This window comes from Lynx canadensis, chromosome A1 (assembly GCF_007474595.2).
Source record: "Lynx canadensis isolate LIC74 chromosome A1, mLynCan4.pri.v2, whole genome shotgun sequence".
Classification (NCBI taxonomy): domain Eukaryota; kingdom Metazoa; phylum Chordata; class Mammalia; order Carnivora; family Felidae; genus Lynx; species Lynx canadensis.
The window spans coordinates 146,416,242-146,425,021 of record NC_044303.2 but is presented as its reverse complement, the minus strand read 5'-3'; the positions used below and the strand labels follow the sequence as shown (position 1 = coordinate 146,425,021).

The window sequence follows — 8,780 nt, the reverse complement described above, 5'->3', positions numbered from 1 at the left end:
GTTTAAAGGTACCAATTCCTATTTTTCTTCTCCGTAGGCGTTATAAGCAACTAAACATACAATTTTCTAAGGAAAATTAATTATGAGATAATTTAATATGCTTTGATGTGCTCAAACAGCAAGTTGGAGTCAGACTTTGCCACTAATGTTAGAAATGTAGGAAATTGACTCCAATTGCATATAATAAACAGATCACAGATTGCTGAATGTGATAGCCCAATCAGCCTTTAGAAAGTTTTTTGTTTGTTTGTTTAAATCTAGGGAGCCTCAGTCAGGCCAGAAACACTTCTAGAAGGAATAGCATGATGGCTGCCCAAGGAGAACCCCAAGTTCTCTTCAAACTTGTATTAGTTGGCGATGGTGGTACTGGGAAACTACATTCGTGAAACATCATCTGACTGGTGAGTTTGACAAGAGTGTAGCCACCTTGGGTGTTGAGGTCCATCCCCTTGTGTTCCTTACCAACAGAGGACCAACTAAGTTCAAAGTATGGGATACAGCTAGTCAAGAGTAATGTGGTGGGCTGAGAGATGGCTATGACATACAAGCCCAGTGTGCCATTATAATGTTTGACAACACCAAGGGTTACCTACAAGAACGTGACCAACTGGCAGAGAGATCTGGTACGAGTATGTACAATCCCCATTGTGCTATGTGCAACAGAGTGGGCATTATGAACAGGAAAGTTAAAGCAAAGTTTATTATCTTTCACTGAAAGAAGAACCTTTAGTACTATGACATTTCTGCCAAAAGTAACTACAACTTTGAACAGCCCTTCCTGTGGCTTGCTAGAAGACTAATTGGAGACCCTAACTTGGTGTTTGCTCTCACCCAGCCAGAGGCTGTCATGGACCCAGTTTTGGCAGCACAGTATGCGCATGATCTAGAGGTTGTTCAGACAACTGCTCTCCCGGGCAAGGATGACAACCTGTGAGAAAGTGAGAAAGTGCAGCTGGAGCCCAGCATCAGAAGTCTGGTTTTACGTTGAACTGTCCTGTGATGTCAGGGGCACAGTGCCACTTTAGCTACATAGCTAAGTGAAACATGTGCTTCATCTTTGGGATGCTGAAGGAGATGAATGGGCTTCAGAGTGAATGTGGCAGTTTCAAAAGTACCTTCATTTTATGAACCTGCATATTTAGCTGTTTTGGTACAAAGCTGTTTCCTTCCTGAGTTTCAAATAAAAGACTGTTATAGTAGTATCACAACATCCAGTGGTGAAATCCCGTTTGTCACTGTCCTTCCCATTCCTTTTCATTTAGAATCAGAAGAAAGGTGTATTTCAAATACCTTAAAAATAAATAAACAAACAAAACAAACAAATCTAGCATTAGGAAAAGATGTGACTCTTTTCATGTATCTGCCTTGACCCTGGTGGAGAGGGTTGTTCTGAATTTAATCCACACTGGCTAGCATTGTTCTCAGGGCTGATAAGCAAACAAAAAGACCTACTATGAGCACAGATTCAAGGACAGTGGTGGCAGTCCCTGATTCCTAAGAGTTTTAAATGTGGTTATCATTCTTTTTTCATTATTTTTCATTTGTATTTAAATGTTGAAAACATTCCAATTTTAGAGTTCCAGTGCAAGTTCCAACTTTCACCACATTTATGCATTTGTTGACGTTCTTGTTCAAAATGTTATTTGCATCTCAACCAAAGAAAAACACAATGGGGTTTTATATTATTTAGTTAGAATTTCCTGAGCCTCTAAGGGAATTCGAATTAGGGTTGGCAGTTTAAACAATACATCCTGTATAAAAGTTATAGCACAATGAAGGCATCTGTAGAGACACAGTCCACACACCACAAAGGCTACAAATCTCAACCAGGAAGGTCAGCATGTCTGTACCCAAAGATCTTCAATGACCTTCCTGAAATATCTAGTTCTTTTCCTTTGAAGAAAATGCTTCACGAGGTAGAGATGTGCCAGTGTCTCATGCAATGTGTGAGCTGCTGTGGTAAGTGATCCCCTGTTTCCCTTATGGAACAAGTAATGCATTGTAACCCTTAACAGAAAACTCCAGCTGTCCCTTTACACGCCAGCCTTTTGGCAAAGGTTCAGATTTTTTTCCCCCTTGAATAGTCATAATTCATAGAGAGGGCCAGACACACAGATTTCTTTTTTCAACTGACTTTGTGTTTCTTTGGCTATCTTATCCCTAATTGCTCCCTGCAAACCCTCCCCTCCATGCTGGTAAACTAGAGGGAACCAGTTTCATGAACCAGTAAATACAAGGCTTAAACATTCACTCTGTGAGACATATACAACATTTATTGCCAATTTTGATTCAAGTAGAGAGGAAAATTGCGTAAGTCAGTTATTAGGAGCTGCAGGTGTGCCTGGAGAGGGAGAAGTCTTCTTATTCAGGAACTATAGATAATCCCTCTTATAAAACTTCCCTAGTTGTAAAATTTTTTTTCTCATCCCTTTGGGAAATGCTGTAAGCAGGAAATCGCATATGTGCATTAAAAGTGAGGTGATAAGCCAATTTTGCCAGACGGTACTTTCAGGAAATGACTGTGAATTTTGAAATTTTGTTGACTCTTCAAAAATTTCTGATTTACTTGAACTCAATTTTAACCAAATTATGCTATATGTGATTAACTTATTTTGTACACATGTCTTTTTACATGCCTGTGAATAAGCTTCCACAAAAATAATGTCATTTGAATTGGCAGGAAGTCTTTATTTCCTGTCCTGAAGTATACTGTAAATGAGAACATCTGAGCAAAGGCCTCATCCTTTGTTTTTTTTTTCTTTTTTCTTCTGTCTACTGAGCTGTGCATTATAAATTCTCATTGAAGAAGGAGCACCCATATATAAGGAGAGCTAAGTGGGGCCCATTCATGGGCATTTTTAAGAAGCAAAGGGTTTTTTTTTTTCTGACACAGTTGACCTAAGTGCATCAGAATTTGAGGAGTCAATATATTTTGGATGACCATGATGTACCAGGCCCTATGTTGGGTTTATACGCACAATTTCCACCCTCAGGGAGCTTAAGATCTCACAGGCAGAGCAAGGTACATACATCTCCCAGATACATGGTTGCACAGAGTAGGTTATATTCAAGGGCCCAAATGAACGGAGCAGATGAACAATCTATGTGTACCACAGAAAGAACTGGTAGACAAGGCTGGGGTGAGGGGTCAGCGAAGGACAAGATGAGAAGAACATTTGACTTCTAGGATGGACATAGCTTGGATTGTCAAACGGTATTCAATACAGAGGTAAAAACATATGCCAAAGGTAAGTAATTCTGGATACTGGAGGTTGTGAAGAACAAAAGAAAGGTCCATGTGGGTCTCGGATGCCAGCAGAAGAGTTTGTACTTTACTACATGGGCAAGAGAGAACTTACTGAAGGTTCTAAAGCCAGTAGCTGACACAGATAGGGAGCTTATCTGATCCAGTGTAGATGAGATCTTTCTAGCCTCTATATCCTCATGTCTTTGCAGAGGTCTGTTTGGGACCCTATGCTATGCTTCCCAAATCACCTTTCAGGACTAAAAGACATTACCCCTACCTGTTGGGCATGCTGTCAGCAACCAGAGCTCATTTGTCAGCCCTCTCTGACAGCACTCTCTTAGCTTCAGCTAAAGAGAGTGGCCCCTTCTAAGGGCAGCCCACATCTAAAAAGCCCACAACTAATGAAGTGAGAGTGAGTATAAAGATCTCAATCTCTTGCTCCCATCTGGGAAGTGTCTGAAGAATTATCCTGGCATTAGTGTCCCCCATGGGGTCTTGCCCAGGCCTTGTAACTTCTCTCCAGCCCCATTCCTCTCTTTGCTCAATCTTATTTCCTTCCCTCCCATTCTCTAGTCATTGATCCCAAGAAGACTGCCTGACAACCCTCCTGCATATTCATTTCCATCCTAGAATCTGCTTTCCAGACAGCTCAACCTACAACAAGGTGATCTTCCCCTGCTCCCACAAGTCACTGACAAAGCTTCTGAGTAGGTTTCTGGGGAAGTTTTCAGCCACCACACTGCCCAGTCTTGTGGCAAATTGACGGTTACGTTTATGCCCAGAAAAACTAACAGGTATTTATTAACACTTCTAGTGTTCCGAGGCACCATACTGGACAATGTGGAATGATTTGGCACAGACCCTAAGGACCAAAAATAACACCACAAATTGCTTATAATGGTTGAAATGAGTATATACACAGTGAGACTAGAGAAAGTCAAGGCCAATGTGGGTGTTAAAGAAAAAGTTATTCATGACACCTGTTAAAATTATAAGGCAGACTTTATTCAAGACTATTATAGCCATAGGGATTACCGCAATGGGTTTTACAGTAGGGGAGAGAGAGAGAGAAAGAAAGAGAGAGGGAGAGAGAGACAGACAGACAGACAGACAGACACACACCAGGCTTAATTCGCAATACAAAAAGGAAAAGTGGGGATTTATAGCCAAGGAGCAGAATGAGAGAGTCGCTAGAGGGGAAATTACTAAGAGGGTGAGATAATTTTTTTTCTTTTCTTTTTCTTTTTTTTTTCTTTTTTTTTTTTTTTTTTTTTTTTTTTTTTTTTTTTTTTTTTTTTTTTTTGCTAAACTGACCTGAGAATTCTTGCTGAAGGCAGGCCAAGGTGATCAGATAATACCTAGGGGATGGTGGGGGATGAGGAAATTGTTCAGATGTGGAGGGGGATCAGAAACTGTGGTAAGGGATTTTGGCTAGACTGGCTTAGCAAGAACCTTTCTTTCTTTTTTTTTTTTAATGTTTATTTATTTTTGACAGAGAGAGAGAGAGAGAGAGCGCGCGCGCGCGCGCGCGCGCGCGCATGAGTGGGGGAGGGGCAGAGAGAGAGGGAGACACAGAATCCAAAGCAGGCTCCAGGCTCTGAGCTGTCGGCACAGAGCCTGACGCGGGGCTCAAACTCACAGACTGTGAGATCATGACCTGAGCTGAAGTCGGATGCTCAACTGACTGAGCCACCCAGGCGCCCCTAGCAAGACTTTTGTTAAAACTGGACTCTACAAAGATGGAGACAGAAGCCCATGACCAAAGAGTCTTTGTTAGGGGCAGGATGATCGGGGAAGGGTTCATGGAAGACCTTGTGGGAGGAAATGTTCAGGAGAGGCCAACAGGAAGGACATATGGAGGATTCTGGTAAGGGATACCAGATAGTGATAGTGAGCAGAACTGTGAAACTTTTGTGAGAGAGACATGTTTGAAATCAACAAATCTCTCAGGACTGGACTGCCTCTCTAGGAAAAAAGAGGTAAGGCTGGAAAAAGTGGAGCTGTATTGCATAGGGACCTGGGAATTTTTGAGCAGTTAGTATACCAAAAAGTGACATCTTGCCCCAAAGCCTTCCAGAAGGGTGTAATATCCTCAGCTAGTAACTTATAATGGGTGGGGGCCCTTTGTTTAGTTTTTGTTTTTTAACATACCTAGGAACTGGAAAAGTAATAGGGGGAAACAGCAGGCCCCAGACAATGTTGAGGGCTTAGAACAAAAGAAGGTGAGCATATCCAGAGACCCGCCCACAAAGAGGACAATTATTTTTAAAAGAATTCCTTTCAGTTTTATTCTCTCCAAGTTCTGAGGTAGAAGAAAACTACAGCACAGAGAGTTTTGTAATTTGCATACTCAACTCTTGAATAGTAACACTGTGATTTGAACCTAGGCTGCCTGATTCCATAGCCTGACATAGTTAACCATTAAACAATATTACCTTCTGTTGGAGTCCTTACAATAATTTTAGTGAAAGGAGAGGAATCCAATTCTTTTCCTCTATCCTGAATAAATCTGTTCTAAAATTTACTTTCTGTATACTCATAGATGATTTTCTTATTCATGGTGCTAGTTTGGCATCATGCCTTATAGTTCTGAGTCTGTCTTAAGATCTTGACTGTCTCATGGCCCATTCCTCTATGCAGTTTATTAACTTGAACATTCACTATAGATTTCCTAGATTAAATCCTCAAAAGGAAGTATGATTGGTCTAGCTCACTTTTAGGATCAGACAAGGTCATAAGTTACTGTCAGAAATTCGATGTTTTGGGGTCACATGTCCGCTGCTGATCCAATAAGCTGTGGCAACTAGGGAAGTTTTTCAAGAGATGTAAGACAGGGCTAATCAGGCATAAAAAGCTGTGGGTATGTAAAATTTCCCAGGTAAAGTAGGCCCTATAGTCAGCCTGAATCTAAAAGGATAAAGCCACAAAGAAATATTATTCAATACCAGGTGGAGATTTCTTTTTACCTTAAATTCCTTCAGAATTGGGAGGGGAGGAGCACAATCTCAGAGCTAAGGCTTCTTACTAACTTCCTGCTCCCCTACGGCCAGAATACCTAGCTGTACCAAGCTTAGTGTTTTGACAATCAAATACTTGTCTAAATTCAAAGGCAGAAAGATTAAGTAGAAAAAAAAACTTTTAACCTTTCTTTAGTAAATGTTTTATTTTGTCAGAGATGAATAGTGATTTGAACAGGATTAGGCAAATTCCACTCTTGAGGTAGAAATCCATTCAATGAACCCAACTGATATGCAATCAAACTTTCTCTCCACACAGCTGCTGCCAACTCTTTACAACCTTATGATCCTACATAATTTACATTCCTGCATAAACATCTTATTTTTGCCACCATTGAACCATTTGCAAATTCTTTTTTACTTAACCTAATAATCTAAACCTTGCTATCAAGCATGATTCATAAACCAGGTCTAAAACCATTTGAAGCAGCATGATCTAATATAAAGTATGGAAAAAAACTATTAATGCTAACAGAATATAACAGAAATAACTTTCAAAAGACAATTGTAGTGGTGATACTGCTCAAATATGAGCTGGACAGATGTGTAGATATTAAGCATGCATCCACAGAAAGAGGCTAATTGTAAAGTATGTTTTATCAAAATTGCCCTATTTCCAGCAGTTCTGATCATAGTTAAACCAAGGTTCTCAACTGGTGACAATTTGGCGATGTCTAGAGACATCTTGGATTGCTACAATGGAGGTTGGGGTCAGAAGGCATTACTGTCATCTAGCAAGTAGAGACTAAGGGTGCAATGCACAGGACAGCTCCTACAACAAAGAATTATCCAGCTCCACATGCCAACAGTGCCAAAATTGAGAAATTCTCAATAAACTACAAAAGGAATCTGAAAGTGCACCATAAATAGACACTCACCAAGAAACACAAGCCCTTTGAGTGGTATCAGGCTGAACGTGTTGAGTGTTTTTGTCATAAGTAACCTTCTTTTTTTTTTTCATCACGCTCTTGCACAAACACTGAGCCTGCATTCTTGAAGAACTTCCTCCAATGAGTCAGAAGTTCATCTTGATAAATACTGAATACTGTCTGCGTTTAGTCTTTGCTTTGAATATTTATCTAATGGAATCAGACTCCATTCTCCCCTTCTTGCATCAGGATAGAATGGGTTATTGCTGGGCACCTGGCTGCAGAGCCAGGTCACGTATTTCCTCAGCTCCTTTGGGACTCTAATGGCAAGTCTTGACCTTAAAATACTGTGTCTGTGTTCTCTCTTCCCTTACTTGCATGCCAGGATATGGAAGTGCCCGAATATGATCTAGTACAGCAAAAAGAATTGCTCTGATTACCTAAATGACTGAGTGGAAGAGAATGACCTTCTTATCCAAGTACCTATTATGTGCAAGAAAAATATGTGTATGTTCTTTGAGCCACTATATATTGGTGCCTCTTTGTTATAGCAACTTACACTTGACCCTACCTGATACACATGCTATAATTTTCTAGTACTGATTTTAATCAACGGTGGTGTTGGTGGAAGTGGTTTTCAGTTGCAATAAAGAGCAAACGTGGACTTAGAAGGACTAGGAACTCAGCAGTTTATTTACTAAGGTATTTTGACCAACTGATCTTCCTTTATTCATTAAATAAACATTTATTGAACCTATACTATGTGCTGGAAATAAGAAGTAAGAATAAGTATTCTCCAGGGATCAGTTTTTAAAAAAGTAACCATAATATGTATGTTCTTTATTAAAAAGACAACAATAGTAATTTTTCAAACTTCCCTCTTTCCCATCTCTTCCAATTCACCCAAGATCTAGGTATATAAACTGAAATGTGCTAGGCTCAACTTTATGAGGAAATGGCTAGGTGAGAGATGCAAACTGAAAGGTCCTGGGCTATGTAGGTAAAAAATGAAAGACTAAGGAGGAGTAGGTAGGACTGTGTCAGTTTAGACAGTACAAGTCCATTCTAAAGTCTTCAGCTGCTCCTCAGCTCTACTATATTGATTCTATATGGAAATACAGACTTGGTTTGAGAATGCAAAGAAATATGGATTTTTATACGAGCACTCCCAATTTTGAAATATTGGCAAGGTTTGTAAATATTTATTGAATTTCTTGGGCTGGTAATCAATAAGTAAATTAACATGCTTATTCAATTCTAAGATATCTAGTCATTTTCATGGATCTGCTGCAGAGGTCTATAGTGACGGACAGGGCCATAGATATGGATACACAGAGGTGGAAAGAAAAAGTAACATTTTTTTTTTTTGGTGGAAGGAAACAAGCAAGGGAGATCATATTTAGCATGATTATCTAAACCTTTCCAAATTCATTCTCAAGATTTTATTTTAGAATACTTGCCTACTCTATATTGACAGGGCAATAGAAATGTTTTTATGAAAAACTTGCTTACAGAATAAAATTATAAAACAGTATTATTATAGCATTGTAGAAATGCTCTATGTAATAGAGCAATAATACCTTCTCAAGTTTTTCTAGAAAACAAAGCTTCTAAAAAACAGTAACGGTTGGATCTCAAAATACTCAA

General features: G+C 39.5%; 1 pseudogene; it reads left to right on the top strand.

The window, feature by feature from the left end:
• Positions 1-305: 305 nt before the first annotated feature.
• LOC115505670 lies at positions 306-934 on the top strand (annotated as a pseudogene).
• The last annotated feature ends 7,846 nt before the right edge of the window (positions 935-8,780 follow it).